Raw genomic sequence first — 16,889 nt, 5'->3', positions numbered from 1 at the left:
GGACACAGCAGTAGGGTAGATGCGTCAGGTTATAAATAACTCAGTCTCCTTTGTTCGGTGTACTCTCGTGGCTTGTGGCTGGACAGCTATTGAGTAGCACCCTTTCTGCAGAAAGTAAAGCTCGCCTTTCTGAGAGATCATTTGTTCCCGCATTAATTCTTTTTTTTGCAACACCAAAAACTTTATTCCTAACAGTAGTTATGTTTTGGGGAGTCAGAAGTTACATGTGAATTTTCAGCTGTGCTGGGGGGCCAGCACCCCATCCATCTCGTCATTTAAGGGTCATCTGTACTTACCTCATAGGTTTGTGTGAATTAAATGAGCTAAGGCATGTAAAGTGCACCATACTTAGTGGTCAGTAAATGTTAATAATTAACAATTCTGATAATCTACTTGGTGAACAAGAATAGGATATGTTAGAATGTTAATGCAGAAGTTTTTTATGTCTCAGATAAGTTTTTTAGTAGATAAAGGAAATGAAGGGTATGATTCCAGGAAGAGCACTGTGTCAGGAGTGAATCATAAGAAAGATGTTACTATTAGGTTGTGGATTCTAGGTGTTCTTTGGGATGTTTCTTTTTCCTATGTTCCCCGACCCTATCCCTAGACTTTGCCACTTACTAGCTGTGAGAGACTGTAGATAGGCTAAACTACTCACCAAAGTACCAGTTTTTGTAAGTTATTTACTTTTAGAAAAGAACCAGATGTAATTCAAAGTTTTCTCTGTAATACCACCCTTCTTAGTTTACATCTAGTATACTTTCTTGAGTGGTTGGACGAAGTGGGTGGCATTAGTAAAGCTAGCTTGGAATTGAACATAATACTGGATACTCTTGTGAGAGTATGTCTGAAGTGACAGCATTCTGTGGCCAAAAAATCATACAGACACTGTCTTACACTATTTTCTTGGGTTAATTTTTGACCCAGAGTGGTAAACCTAGTTATGATAGTCTGTTCTGCTACATTTACATTCTGTGTTGATAGAAACATTTGGAACTGGCTAGGCTTTTCTAGAATCTAGACAACTGCTTTAGTCAGTTGTACATTGTGGATGTTCCCTAAGCATTGACCCTAGCTCTAAGATTTTTTCCCTTGCAATTAGTCATCTGCTTAGTAGGAAAATTCTGTGAGTGGTGATAATACGGTGGATATGTAGAAAAATGGCTATTTATTTTAACCTTTTTTAATGTTGCTGGTCATAAGTTTGTGTTGCCACTTCTCTTTAAATGAACAAGAACAGCACAAACTTTAGTTTTGGAAAATGTAGGTATTGTAGCTAAAAATGACATCCCTCTGTTCCAATGCTAGAAAAAGTGACATTTCTCCAATTCTGAGGCCTAGCCCAATTTATTGCTTGTGTTCATCACCCTCTGGTATTGTACACCAGTGGCTGGCCATGGATCTGTATTCTCACTGTTGGAGATAAGAAATATCTGCTGTCATGAAAAAACCTTTTATCGTAGAAGAGCAGTATAGCTAATCTGCTTTGTAATATAGAGTAGTACCCTTTTATCCACGGTTTCACTTTGCGTGGTTTCAGTTGACCTGTTGTTAACTGCAGTCAGAAAATATTAAATGGAAAGTTCCAGAAACTCATAAGTTTTAGATTGCACTCTTTTCCGAGTAGCATGATGAAATCTCGCACCGTCCTGTCTAGGAGGTGAATTATCCCTTTGTTCAGCATATCTACACTGTTTACACTGCCCACCGTTAGTCCACTTAGTAGCCGTCTGAGTTATCAGATTGACCGTGGTGGTATCAAAGTGCTTGTGTTCAAGTAACCCTTATTTGACTTAATAATGACCCCAAAACACAAGAGAAGTGATGCTGTCAATTTGGATATGACAAAGAGAAGCCATAAAGTGCTTCCTTTAAATGAACAGGAGAAAGTTCTTAATAAGGAAAGAAAAAAATCATATACTGAAGTTCATCACAAGAAGAAGGGTGAGTACAGTGCAATGCAATATTTAGAGAGAAAGACCATATTGACATAACTTTTATCATCGTTTATTATTATAATCATTCTATTTTATTAGTTATTGTTAATCTGTTGTGCCTAGTTTGTAAGTTAAATGTTACAGGCATGTCTGTATAGGAAAAAACATAATATATATAGGGTTCTGTGCTATCTAAGGCTTTAAGCATTCACTGAGGTCTTGGAACATTTCCTCTGTGAATAAGGGGGACTACTGTATTTTTTGATGCCCTTTTTCCTATAAAGTACTGGGACATCTTTCGTAAACATATACTTAATGTTCATTGTTGACCAGGCAGGCTAGAAATACTAAGTATTCTTCTGTAGGGAGGAATACTTGTGCCCTTATGACTGTACTCTGTCAAAAGGATAGATTTCATAGTAATGTTTGAGGGAAGAGAGAAAGGAAGGAAGGAAAGAAGGATCTGTAGCAATTTACTTATCAACACTGAACTAACTTTTTGAATTAAATTTCCCCCAATGCTTTGGCTGCCTTTAGTGTTTAAAAGAGGAAAGAATGAGAAAGTTAAAGAAAAATACAACTTTTTTCTTGCTAATGTGTGTTTCCTTAGACTGCCCATCCCTCACTGCTGTATACTTTAGTAGTATACCATATTTTCTCTGTAGTGTCATGCATTTTTCTATTTTTTAAAAAATTATTTATTCTTTTATTTAGAGACAGGGTCTGACTGTCACCCAGGCTGCAGTGCAGTGGCGTGATCATGGCTCACTGCAGGCTCGACCTCCTAGGCTCAAGCAGTCTTCCCACCTCAGCCTTCCTAGTAGCTGAGACTACAGGTGCACACCACCACACCTGACTAATTTTTATATTTTTTGTAGGGGCAGGGTCCCACTGTGTTGCCCAGACTGATCTTGAACTCCTGAGCTCAAGCGATCCTCCTGCCTCAGCCTCCCCAAAGTGTTGGGATTACAGGCTCATGAGCTATAGTGCTCAGCCCATGTTTCCATTTTAAAATTTTGTCTTTCCTGGCCGGGCGCGGTGGCTCAAGCCTGTAATCCCAGCACTTTGGGAGGCCGAGACGGGTGGATCACGAGGTCAGGAGATCGAGACCATCCTGGCTAACATGGTGAAACCCCGTCTCTACTAAAAAAATACAAAAAGCTAGCCGGGCGAGGTGGCGGCGCCTGTAGTCCCAGCTACTCGGGAGGCTGAGACAGGAGAATGGCGTAAACCCGGGAGGTGGAGCTTGCAGTGAGCTGAGATCCGGCCACGGCACTCCAGCCTGGGCGACAGAGCGAGACTCCGTCTCAAAAAAAAAAATAAAATAAAATAAAATAAAATAAAATAAAATTTTGTCTTTCCTGTATGATTGCTCTTTCTGTGAGGACACGGTCTGTCTATATACTCACTTTTTTTTTTTTTAGACAGAGTCATGCTCTGTTGCTAGGCTAGAGTGCAGTGGCCCGATCGTGGCTCACTGCAACCTCCGTCTCCCAGGTTCAAGCGATTCTCCTACCTCAGCCTCCTGAGTAGCTGGGACTACAGGTGTGTGCTACCACGCCAAGCTAATTTTTGGATTTTTAGTAGAGATGGGTTTCACCATGTTGTCCAGGATGGTCTCGATCTCTTGACCTCGTGATCCGTGCACCTCGGCCTCCAAAGTGCTGGGATTACAGGCATGAGCACTGCACCCAGCCTATACTCACTTTTGAATCTGACATACCTACCTTGCACAATGTCTTCCACAAAATAGGTACCCAGCAAGGAACTATTGTATTGCTTGTAACTTATATTTGAATTGTACTTTACATCTTTAAAGGAATTTGACTCCCTAGTTGGTTAGGTATTTATGGTTTTATGGTTTTATGGTACTATACATTTTCTTGATCTTTTTTTTTTTTTTTTTTTTTTTTTTGAGAGACGGAGTCTTGCTCTGTTGCACCCAGGCTGGAGTACAGTGGCACAATCTCAGCTCACTGCAATGACCGCCTCCCAGGTTCAAGCAGTTCTCCTACCTCAGCCTCCCTAGTAGCTGGAATTACAGGCGCACTCCACCATGCCCGGTGAATATTTGTATTTTTAGTAGAGAAAGGGTTTCATCATATTTGCCAGGCTGGTGTCGAACTCCTGACCTCCACTGATCCGCCTGCCTTGGCCTCGCAAAGTGCTGGGACTACAGGCGTGAGCCACTGAGCCCAGCCATATTTTCTTGAGCATATTTGTGCTTTAGCACAGTAGAATTGTCTCTTTGAGTGTCCCCACCCCACAACACACACACAGTTAAGAGAGCATGAATCTTTTATCCCTTTCTGTATTTCCTCAGTCTGTCGTAATATCAGATGTGTTATATCTGTGTAGTAAATGTTCAAACATAGGTTAAATTCTTTTTCATTTAAAAATGATGACAAAATTGTTATATTTTGGTCTTTTTCTGATGTGAGCTGTTTATATGAGTTGACCTTTTCTGTCCAGAAGGAATAGAAAACATTCTGGCAATGTGGGTAGGTTTTATTCCTCCTGAGCTTCCTTATGTGAGATAGGCAGAAGAAATAGTATAGTATTCTTGTTTTACATATGAGGAAACTAAGGTTCAGAGAGTTTTAAGTGGCTTTACTAAGATCTCACAGTTATCAGATGGTGGAGCTGGAACTTTAACCGAGGTTTGTTACATTTTATTTTTAATCTGAGTTTTAAAGCTTTTAGTTTAGTTAATGTCTAGTTAAGTAAAAGTATTGTATTCTTGCAATTCTTAAAGTTTGTCTTTAAAATTACATGTAAGTTACATTTAAAGTTAAAGATCTTAAAATGTGAAACCTAAAGCACAGCTGGACATATTCTTGAGTGAATGTAATGGCTTTTCTTTGTGACTTTACAGTGTCTTATACCAAGAGAATGTAATGGTAAAAAGATTTCTTCCAGAAACTATGTTGGCTTGTTCAAACATCTCTGAATAAATTCCTTATGTAGGCCGGGCGCGGTGGCTCAAGCCTGTAATCCCAGCACTTTGGGAGGCCGAGACGGGTGGATCACGAGGTCAGGAGATCGAGACCATCCTGGCTAACACGGTGAAACCCCGTCTCTACTAAAAAATACAAAAAACTAGCCGGGCGAGGTGGCGGGCGCCTGTAGTCCCAGCTACTCGGGAGGCTGAGGCAGGAGAATGGCGTAAACCCAGGAGGCGGAGCTTGCAGTGAGCTGAGATCCGCCACTGCACTTCAGCCTGGGCGGCAGAGCGAGACTCCCTCTCAAAAAAAAAAAAAAAAAAATTCCTTATGTATATTTTTTCTACTGCTAGAAAACAGATTTATAAATGTAATTTATAAATTAAATATAAACTGAACTAAAGTCAGTACAAAATTGAAAGTAACATTAATATGATGGATGATATTTCGTCATAATAAATCACTTGATTAATGTTAGAGTTATGACAGCTCAAGTTTCTTTTGGCATGCCTTTACTACTATGTGCTACTTGACTTCATTCACCTATAGATTTTTTTCCATTATAACTCGTATGAAACACTCTTCTATTTTGCATATTATCTCTTTTGGGGAATGAACAATTTGCTACTAAAAGTGGCTTTGCTCAGGATCAGTATGGTTGTGAAGGTAAATATGGGCGTTAGTGTTGCTTGTCAGTATTTGGATATAGGGTTATCAAAATATGAGGAGAATGAGAATGCTTTATCAGGCATTTCTAAATATAGAAATTTTAAAATTAAAAAATTTCTGAAAATTAAAAAATTCTAGGAGAATACATGTGGACTCCAGTTTGAAAGACACTGCTTTATATAATCAAATCTCATTTTGAGTATATTAGTATAACAATACAGTTTTGTGTAGTTGAAGAATTATCAGTTTGAACTAATAAACCAGAATAATTTGTAAGGAAATCAGTTGAAAGGTATCTCAGATTCCTGATTTAGCCATTTAAATGTTATTTGCATACTAGGAAACAGGCTGTATATTTAGGTGAAAGTGGGAGAGGAAATGGCAGTTTACATGTTTATATTTTTCATGTTGACAAGTTTTACATGTTTACAAGTTTACAGTTTACATGTGTGGTTCATGATCTTTGCCATGTTGTAACTCTTATAAACGTTAAAGAGGTATGTCATGAACAGTACAAATACATGTTCTGACAGATCATAAAAAGGAAGTTTTCCTAGGTGTAGTATAATTTTTAAAATAGACTTTACTTTTGCAACAGTTTCAGATTTATAGAAAAATTGAAGACAGAGCGTTCCTGCACCCAGTTTACCTTATTATTAGCATCTTATATTAGTATGATCTATTTGTTACTATTAATGAACCAATATAGATACTTTATTATTAGCTTAAAGTCCATAGTTTATTTAGGTTTCCTTTGTTTTTACTGTTCCAAGATCTCATCCAGGATACTACATTACATTGAATTGTCATATCTCTAGGCTCTTCTTGTCTGACATTTTCTCAGACTTTACTTGTTTTCCTTAGTTTTAAGGAATACTGGTCAGGTGTATTAGATGCTCCTCTATTGGTATAGATCTGATGTTCTGATGATGATTAGACTGGGGTTGCATGTTTTTTGAAGGAAGATCACAGAAGTCAGGTAACAGTTTCATGTCATCAAAAATATACTCACCCTCCTTGAGGGCTAGAATAATATATACATTATTTGAGAGTCTTCTGAACGGTAGATTGTCTTTTTTCCATTTATTAAAGCACTCCTTTAGCTTCATTCACAGATTTTGCTATGTTGTGTTTTCATTTACATTCATTTCAATATATATCTCTTTTTTTTTTTTTTTTTGAGATGGTGTCCCGCTCTGTCGCCCAGGCTGGAGTGCAGTGGTACAATCTTGGCTCACTGCAACCTCTACCTCCCAGGTTCAAGCAGTTCTCCTGCGTGCACCACCACACCCAACTAATTTATGTATTTTCAGTAGAGATGGGGTTTCACTATGTTGACCAGGCCGATCTCGAACTCCTGACCTCAAGTGATCCACCCGCCTGGGCCTCCCAAAGTGCTGGGATTACAAGCATGAGCCACTATGCCTGGCCTAATTTGCCTTTTGATTTCTGCGTTGACTGGTGGGTTTTTTTGGAAGTACGTTAGGGGATTAGTATCCAGATATTTGAGGGGATTTCCAAAATAATATTGTTCAGGGAACATACTTTGTATGATCTGAATCTTTTCAAAAACTTAAAAAAAAAAAAAGTTGCTTTATGGTCTAGCATATGGTCTACGTTGGTGAGTATTTTCTGTGCACCTGAAAAGAATGCATATTGTCCTGCAAAAATAGCAGTTAGTTCAACTTTGGTTGATTGTATTTCTCAAGTCTTCTCTAACCTACCGATTGTATATCTGCTTCTAGTCTTTCAGTGCTGTCAGTTTTTGCTTAATGTATTTTCAAACTCGTTTATTAGGTAGATTGGTGTTTAGGATTTTTATATCCTCTTGATGGATTGATTCGTTTATAATTATAAAATGACCCTCTTTATCTCTGGTTATATTTTTTGCTCTGAAATTCACTGTAATATTAATACAGCTTCTCTAGTTTTCATTAATGCTAGCATAATGTATCTTTTTACTTTTAACATTTTTGTGTCTTTAAAGAGAATTTCTTGTAGGGAGCAAGCATATAGTTAGGTCTTGCTTTAATGTCAAAACTGATGAACTGTGCCTTTTGCTTTTTAATTTTTTTTTTCTCTTTTTTCTTTTTCTTTTTTGTTTTGAGACAGAGCCTCACTCTGTCGCCAGGCTGGAGTGCAGTGGTGTGATTTCGGCTCACAGCAACCTCCGCCTCCAGGTTCGAGCAATTCTTTTGCCTCAGCCTCCCCAGTAGCTGGGACTACAGGCGCCCACCACCATGCTCAGCTAATTTTTGTGTTTTTAGTAGAGACAGGGTTTTGCCATGTTGGCCAGGCTGTTGTCGAACTCCTGACCTTGTGATCCGACTGCCTCGACTTCCCAAAATGCTAGGATTACTTACAGCGTGAGCCACTGCGCCCGGCTGCTTTTTAATTTTTTCAAAAACTCTTTTATTTTGAAATAGTTGTAGCTTCGTAGGAAGTTGTGAAGAAATGGACAGGGAGGTCTTGTGCGCTCTTTACCCAACCTTTCCCAATGTTAGCATCTTGCTTAACTACTGTACAGTATCAAGATAAGGATATTGACATTGGTAAACTTATTTAGATTTCACCCGGTATGTATGTACTTATTTGTGCGTGTTTGTATGGCTCTGTGCAATTTTATCAGGTGTAGTTTTGTGTAACTACAACTACAATCAAGATATTTAACTGTACCATCACAAGATTCCTTTGTACTGTCCCTTTATAGCTATACCAACCCCCACCATCATCTCCCCCGCGCCATACCTAACCTCTGGGAACCACTAATCTGATGGAATCATGTAGCATGTTTTTTCTGATATGGCATAATCTCCTTGTTCATCCAAATTACCTTGTGTATTAGTAGTCTGCTCTTATTGCTGAGTTATAGTCTATGGTTTTGGATATACCACATTTTGTTTAACTCCTCATCCATTGAAGGACATTGGATAGCTTCCAGTATTTGGCTCTTATAAATAACTGCTCTGAATGTTCACATGGAAGTTTCTGCTTGAAAATTTTTATTCTCTGGAATGAAGGTTAACCCAGAATCTAATGGCTGGGTTGTATGGTGAGTCTATTTTTAGTTTTGGAAGGAACCACCAAACGATCTTCCCCATTTTATATTCCTACCAGCAATGTATGAGTGACCCAGTTTCCTTGTATACTTACTGGCATTTGTTATTATCACTGTTTTTTAAATTTTAGTCATTCTGATAAGTGTATGATGATAATTCATTGTGATTTTTTTTTTTGAGACAGAGCCCGTTGCCCAGGCTGGAGTGCAGTGGCACAATCTTGGCTCACTGCACCTCTGCCTCCCAGGCTTAAGCAATTCTCCTGCCTCAGCCTCCTCCCCTAGTAGCTGGGATTACAAGTGTGCACCATCATGCTCGGCTAATTTTTGTGTTTTTAGTAGAGACGGGATTTCGCCATGTTGGCCAGGCTGGTCTCGAACTCCTGACCTCAGGTGATCTACCTGCTTCAGCCTCCCAAAGTACTGGGATTATAGATGTGAGCCACTGCACCTGGCCTCATTGTGATTTTAATTTGCGCTTCTAATAGTGGATGAAGTTGAACGTCTTTTCTTGTGCTGTTTGCCATCTGTATATTTTCTTCAGTAAAATGTCTGTTGATGTCTTTTGTCCATTTTCTAATTTGAATTTTTTTTTTGTTTGAAACAGAGTGTTACTCTGTTTCAAACAGGCTGGAGGCAGTGGCGTGATCTCGGCTCACTGCAACCTGTGCCTCCTGGGTTCAAGCAATTCTAATGCCTTAGCCTCCGGTAGCTGAGATTACAGGCACCTGCCACCTCCTCGCCTGGCTAATTTTTGTTTTTAGTGGAGACAGGGCTTCGCCATGTGGACAGGCTGGTCTCAAATTCCTGGCCTCAGGTGATCCACCTGCCTCAGCCTCCAAAGTGCTGGGATTACAGGCATGAGCCACCGTGCCCAGCCTAATCTGCTCTTTATTTCATCAGTATGTTTTTTACCTCAAGACATTGTAATTTTTGTTTAGGCTGTTTTATATTTTCCCTGTCTTTAACATGTTTATGTTTTTCTTTATTTTCTTGAGCATATGAAATACAGTTTGACTAATGCTGCTATTTGTATCATTTGTGATTAATTTTCTATTGGTTGATTTTTCTCATTGTGGGTTATAGTTTCTTGATTGTTGTCATGCCTGGTAACTTTTGTCTTTGATTCCTGGTACACACTCCTATTAATCGCACCTATGTTCAGTATTCATTATTCTGGCCGCATGCAGTGAATTTTACCTCATTGCTTTCTGTATACAATTATTTCGTTTTAAGTATTTTTGAACTCTGTTCTGGGATGCAATTAAGTCACTTGGAAATAGTTTGATGCTTTTGAGGCTTGCTTTTAATTATACAAGCCTCTGGGAATAGAGCAGCCTTTAGTCTTGGGCTAATGTTGCCCAGTATGGAGGCAATATCCTTGTTAGGATTGTTTGGGATGCTACTTGTATTATAAGATTTTCCACTTTGACTTGTGGGAGCACAACTATCTTTGGTACTGTTTGAGCCATATGGATACTTCCAGTGTTTGTTTCAGGTGGTCCTGGGTGTGTGTGTGTGTGTGTGTATGTATGTATGTATATATTTATTTATTTATTGAAACAGGGTCTTTCCCTGTTGTCTGGTCTGGAGTGCAGTGGCACGATGATGTCTCATTATAGCCTTTACCTTGCAAGCTCAAGCTATCCTCCCACTTTGGCCTCCCGAATGACTGGGACCACAGGTGTGTACCACCATGCCTGGCTGAATTCCCTACCTTTGTCTTTGTGTCGGAACTCTCTCCAGGGAGTAAGCTGGAATAGTAGTAGAGGTAACCTCATTTGTTTCTCCTCTCTCAGAGATCAGTGCCTTGTATTACCTGTATCTACTGTCTGAAAATGTTGTTTCACTATTTGGCTTGGTTTATTGGTTAATGTGGCTAGGTAAATCTGGTTCCCTTTTGGCCAGAAGCAGAAAGCCTGGATACATTTTTAGTTTTGATTTTGTGTTTATTTAAAATCTGCTTATACAGAGTACTTCTTACAAAATAACAATTCGTAATTTATCTTTACCGTAAGAATGTACTTTTTGCTTAAATTTGGATAGTATGTGACATAAAGTGTAATATACCATGAAAGGGAGTAAGGGATGGTATAGGAGTGAAAGGATCAAGTGCCACATAGAGTAAGTGTCCTAATGCAAACACACATATTTCTAGTTTTGAGGCCACAGATTTAATTGTGGTTAATGCCTGCTTTCATTCTGGCTTTCCACCTACATTCCGTGGAACACTGTTGTCCCACTATATTTTAATTGAGTTTTACAGTAAACAGGGTTTCGTGGACCATATGTATTTAGGACATTTCAGAGTAAAGAAAATTAACTTCGATTGCAGCGCTTTCAAAATTAGTGATGTACTAATAATGAATTCTGTGAATCACCAGTGAAACAATGTAGACATATCCAATCACTGGACTTCAGTGATCCTTTTCTGAAAATCTTTAGAGGTAGGTTGTTATTAAGTGTTTAAGAATCTCTTTCTTTCTTTCTTTCTTTCTTTCTTGGTAGGTTATTAAGTGTTTAAGGATCTTCTTTCTTTAGAGGTAGGTGTTATTAAGTGTTTAGGATTTTCCTTCCTTCTTTTCTTTTCTTCTCCTTCTCTCTCTCTCTCTTTCTTTCTTTCTTTCGAGGTAGGTTATTAAGTGTTTAAGGATCTTTCTTTCTTTCTTTCTTTCTTTAGAGGTAGGTTGTTATTAAGTGTTTAAGGATTTTCCTTCCTTCCTTCCTTCCTTCCTTCCTTCCTTCCTTCCTCCCTCCCTCCCTTGCCCTCCCTCCCTCCCTCCCTCCCTCCCTCCCTCCCTCCCTCCCTCTTTCTTCCTTTTCTTTCTTGCGACAGAGTCTCCCTCTGTTGCCCAGGCTGGAGTGCAGTGGCATGATCCCAGCTTACTGTAGCCTCCACCTCCAGGTTCAAGTGATTCTTGTGCCTCAGTCTCCCAGGTAGCTGGGACTACAGGCTCGCATGCTACCATGCCTGGCTAATTTTTGTGGTTTTAGTAGAGACAGGGTTTCGTCATGTTGGCCAAGCTGGTCTTGAACTGCTGGCCTCAAGTGATATGTTCTCCTCGACTTCTAGTATTAGTGCAGGTGTGAGCCACCACTCCCGGCCAAGGATGTTTTAATACTGTTTAAATAAGATGTATTTAATTATCATGGGTTACTTACCTAAGCAGATTCAGAGAGTTCATAGATTTAGTAAGCCTGCTGATTCCTTGTTGGTGCTGTTTAGGCTCCTCAATCTTCTGTTAGTATAATCTACATGTTATTTTATAGAATGCATACATTTATATGTAGGATGAATTCTTAGAATTGCTTGATTAAAGGAGGATGATACATGTATCATATTATGCATGCATTTGTATTTTTGATATTGACATTTTTTTCTCCATTGAAATGATGTCAGTTTGTAGTTACACCCCTTTGAAAGCCTCTGTTTAGAGACATATTCTCTAGTTGCCTTCTAGTATTATTCATTTATTCTCCTACCACCTGTGTTTGAGTGTCTGCTTACTGTTCCTACCAAACTGTTTATTTCCACTTCTACCTGATAAGTTTTGAGGCAGTTTAGAATAGTAATGAAACATGTGGACTCTGGAGTTGGTCTTTTTCCAATCCTTACTTGGCCAGTAATTGTGTCTCAGTTTCCTAATCTGTAAAATGAGAGAATAAATAGTTATGTTGGGCAAGGGCTGTTGTAATTAAATGAATTAATACCTATGTAGCACTTAGTGTCTAGTATAATAGATGCCATGTAAGTATTGTCTATTATCATTGCATTTTAAAATTCATTTACAGGGCTGCCTTCCCCACCGCCCCATATTTACTGGCCAGTTATGTTTCTTTTTCTGTGAGTTGTAGTTAGTCTTTTCTTTAAATGTTAGCAAAGTAGTACATGTCAATAGTTTAGAGTCAAAACAATCCCATAAAGCTTATAAAAAGGGAGCCCTTATCTCCCTTCAGTAGAGACGCAACCTTCTTTTTTTATTTCCTGAATATTTTCAATATGCAGTTGGTTGAGTCCTTGGATGCAAAACCCATTGATACGGAGGGACAACTATATGTTAAACAATAGCAATCTGAACATCAAATGACTGAAGAACAATATAGCTGCCTGAAGCTGCAAGTTGGCAGGGGCAATCATAAAACTAGCTGGAGATTTTACTGGGTAGTCTGGGGAATGAAACAGCCATAGTAGACTTGATAAGCTCCCACATATTCATGGGTGTCTTGAGAGCTGCACATGCTCAGGAGAGAGCAGAGAGGCTTCCAGCTGTCTATTCACCTGGCTCAATGTGCGGCCTTGCTCAAGCAGAAAGTAGGAGTTAGAACTGGTTCATAAGCCACCTGAACTTTGAATGGGGTCCCAGCCAACACAGAGGGAGATGCTTTGGTAAAGGACAGAAGCCTTACTGGCTCAATATGTTTAAACATAACCTCTTATTTATCATTAACCGGTCACCAAACTATACTGACCTAGGAGTGACTTCTAGAAAGTCAAGCTTAAAAATAAAAATTGAGGAAAAAATAAAAAACAGAAGACAACTAACCAGAGACATCAGTAGTCATACACTATTGAGAAGACTATAGAAATAGTCCAGGCAAGTCTGTAAACAAACAGCAACCACAATAGTCTGGGAAGTGTCAGGGGTCAGAATCTCAAGTTGTTATATTATTGAAAATGTACAATTTAAACAAAAGTTTTCGAGCCATGCAAAGAAACAGACTTGAAAAAAAGGCTAGGGGACTATAAAGGAGACTAAAGTGACAAGACAATACAATGCAAAACATAATTCCTAAAATGATTCTGTATTTAAAATACAACAGCTATAAAGAACACTATGGGAGGGCGGCGCGGTGGCTCCCGTCTGTAATCCCAGCACTTTGGTAGGCCGAGGCAGGCGGATCACGAGGTCAGGAGATCGAGACCATCTTGGCAAACACGGTGAAACCTCGTCTCTACTAAAAATACAAAAAATTAGCCAGGCGTGGTGGTGGGTGCCTGTAGTCCCAGCTACTCGGGAGGCTGAGGCAGGAGAATGGCATGAACCCAGGAGGCGGAGCTTGCAGTGAGCCCAGATCGAGATCCCACCACTGCACTCCAGCCTGGGCGACAGAGCCGAGCTCTCTGTCTCAAAAAAAAAAAAAAAAAAACAAACAAAAACAGAAAACCTAAAGAACACTATGGGAGAGTGAAGAAATTTTAATATAGGCTACATATTAGATAACAGTATAGTCAATGTTAAATTTCTGAAAAGTGATAACTACATTGTGGTTATTTTGGACAATGCCCTTGTTCTTAGGAAATGCATGCGGAGTATGTAGGTAACTTTCAAGTAATTAGTAAAATGAGAGAGAGAGGGAGTATGTACACATGTGGCAAAATGTTAACAATTGGTGAATCTAGTGTATTACAGTTCCTTGTACTGTCTTTTCAACTTTTCTGATGACTTGATATTTTTCAAAATACAAAATTTAACTTAACAGAAATTGATATAATGAGACGGGGGAAAGCTTTTGTTTTTTTGTTTCACATTATAGCTTTCTTCACTATTTGAATTTTCGACGCATATGCTACCTATTTTTTTTTTTTTTTATGTCAGCAGCAGTTAATATATGGGGGCATTTTTGTTTGCTTCTTATACTTAGGGGAATAAAAGAGAAAATTAAGAAAAAGGAAGAGTGGTTAAGGAAATTCAGCAAACCTCAAATGCACTTCTTAGTGAATACTTTCAAATACTTGTTCTATGCTTTCAGTACTATAACCTTCAAAGTCATTTTACTATTATTATTATTATTTGAAACGGAGTGTCACTCTGTCACCAGGCTGGAGTGTACAGTGGCGTGAACTCGGCTCATTACAATGTCCGCCTCCCAGGTTTGAGTGATTCTCCTGCCTCAGCCTCCCTAGTAGCTGGGACTACAGGCACGTGCCACCACACCCAGCTAATTTTTTGTATTTTTAGTAGAGACAGGGTTTTACCGTGGTAGCAGGATGGTCTCAATCTCTTGACCTTGTGATCTACCCGCCTCGGCCTCCCAAAGTGCTGGGATAAGTCATTTTACTATGTTTTAAAAAGAAATGTCTAAGGGACTTTTTTTTTCTTTGAAAGGGGGTTGGGGAGATATTATCATTGGTTTTAGTTCCTCTGTTTTGGAATTTGCTTCTCTCTGGGATTCTCAAGCAACCACTGATTGGCTTTCTATCACGTTAGATTAGTTTGCGTTTTCTAAAGTTTTATTTACATGGAATCATACAGTATGTATTCTTTTTGTCTGGCTTATTTCAGCATAATTTATGAGATTCAGGCATGTTGTGTGCATCAATAATTTATTCCCCTTTATTGCTAAGTAGTAACTGAGCATATGGATATACCACAGATTATTCAGTTATTGATAGGTTGTTTTCAGTTTTTGGCTATTAAAAGAAAGCTGCTATGAACATTCTTGTATAAATCTTTGTATGGACACATATTTGCTTTTCTTTGGGTAAATACCTAGGAGTGGAGTGGTTGGATTGTATGGGGGGTATGTTTAACTGAATAAACTCCCAAACTACTTTCTAAAGTGGTTATACATTTAAATGCATTTCTACCAGCAGTGTATGAGAGTTCCAATTCTCTATATTCTTGCCAACATTTGGTATGATTACTTTTTTTTAGACACTTTTTTTTTTTTAACCTTTTAAGCTCAGGGGTACATTTACAGGATGTGTAGGTTGTTACATGTGTCATTGCGGCTGGTTGTACAGATTATTTCATTACCCAGGTATTATGCCTAGTATCCACTAGTTATTTTTTCTGCTTCCCTCCCTCTAATTTTAGACATCCTAATGTGTGGTGTAGTAGTATCTCATCCTCATTTTGTTTTAATTTGCATTTCCATGATGATGAGTGGTTTTTCATGTGTTACCTGTCATTTGTATATCTTCTTTGGTTTGAGTGCCTATTCAAATATTCTGCTTACTTTATCCCCTATTTTGAGAGTTCTTTATACATTTGGATACAAGTACTTGATCAGATAGATGCTTTGCAAATACTTTCTTCAGTTTGTGGCTTCGCTTTCATCTTAACAGTATAACTTTTTATTTTGATAAAGTCTAATTTATCATTTTTTCTCTGATGTATTATGCTTTTGTGTTGAAACAGAATATTAGTTCTGTTTAGAATTCTATTTTATAAATGTAATACTTATTCTAAACCTCCGGTAGATGAAATGTACCATTTCACAAGTGAGACAGGTAATAGGCTTCTCTAAGTAGCTATATTCGGGATTTCACTATAGGAGCTCTACCTTTTTACGTGTTCTATAAATTTTGGTTCATTGTCTGAGAAAGGGTTGCTCTATTCAAGATATACTCTTATTAAAATGTATTGGTTCTGTATTTGTCACAGTGCAGTTTACTACATGGTATTTTATAATTTAATCTTATTTGGATTACATAAAATGATTTTCAGGGGTATGAAATAGTGTTAATTAAAGCGATTTTTAAAGTATCTTGGTTAAGTTGAAAGATACACACTTTTAAAAATACATATGGCTGTAGGTGTTCATCTTTTGAAGTAATCTGAAAAATTATGGATCATTATCTCTTATGTACCTGGATTAAAACAAATGCCACAGACAAGCATGTTTAACAGATGTAATACTAAACAGAAAAGTTTCTATCCCCATACCCCCAATCTGAATAATATATGCCACCTTTACATTTGAATTTTTAATACTTGATTTTCTTATCTGAGGACTGCCCCCTCACCCCCCAACCCCTTTCATGTTTTGGCTCTCTGCCTTATAAACAGAAGACATTTAAAAAATTCATCTTATCCAACAACCCCACTTCTGTGTATATGTTCAAAAGAATTCAAGCAGGATCTCTATTCTACCTTTTTTTCCTTTTTTTTGGAGACAGTCTCACTCACTCTGTCACCCAGGCTGCTGGAGTGCAAGGCTCACTGCAACTTCGGTCTCCCGGGTCAAAGAGATTCTCCTGCCTCAGCCTTCTGAGTAGCTGGGACTACAGGCACGCACCACCACGCCCGGCTAATTTTTTGTATCTTTTTTTAGTAGAGACGGGGTTTCACCATGTTGGCCAGGCTGGTCTCGAACTCCTGATTTCAGTGATCTGCCTGCCTCGGCCTCCCCAAGTGAGGCGCTGGGATTACTGGGTGAACCACACACCCGACCTCCAAAGCAGGATCTCAAAGAGGTATTAATGTACCTATGTTCATTGTGACATTATTCAACCAAGAGATGGAAACATCCCAAATGAGCATCAGCAGATGTGAAGGG

The 16,889-nt window shown here is 38.7% G+C and overlaps 1 protein-coding gene across 17 annotated transcripts in view; it reads left to right on the top strand.

The window, feature by feature from the left end:
- Positions 1-16,889, top strand: part of KDM6A (lysine demethylase 6A) — a 236,129-nt gene that overhangs the window by 39,553 nt on the left and 179,687 nt on the right. The window lies entirely within an intron of this gene.

This window comes from Trachypithecus francoisi, unplaced genomic scaffold (assembly GCF_009764315.1).
Source record: "Trachypithecus francoisi isolate TF-2019V2 unplaced genomic scaffold, Tfra_2.0 Lachesis_group6, whole genome shotgun sequence".
Lineage (NCBI taxonomy): Eukaryota > Metazoa > Chordata > Mammalia > Primates > Cercopithecidae > Trachypithecus > Trachypithecus francoisi.
Note: the sequence above shows the minus strand (reverse complement) of the source record. Positions and strands in the feature narration are given on the sequence as shown.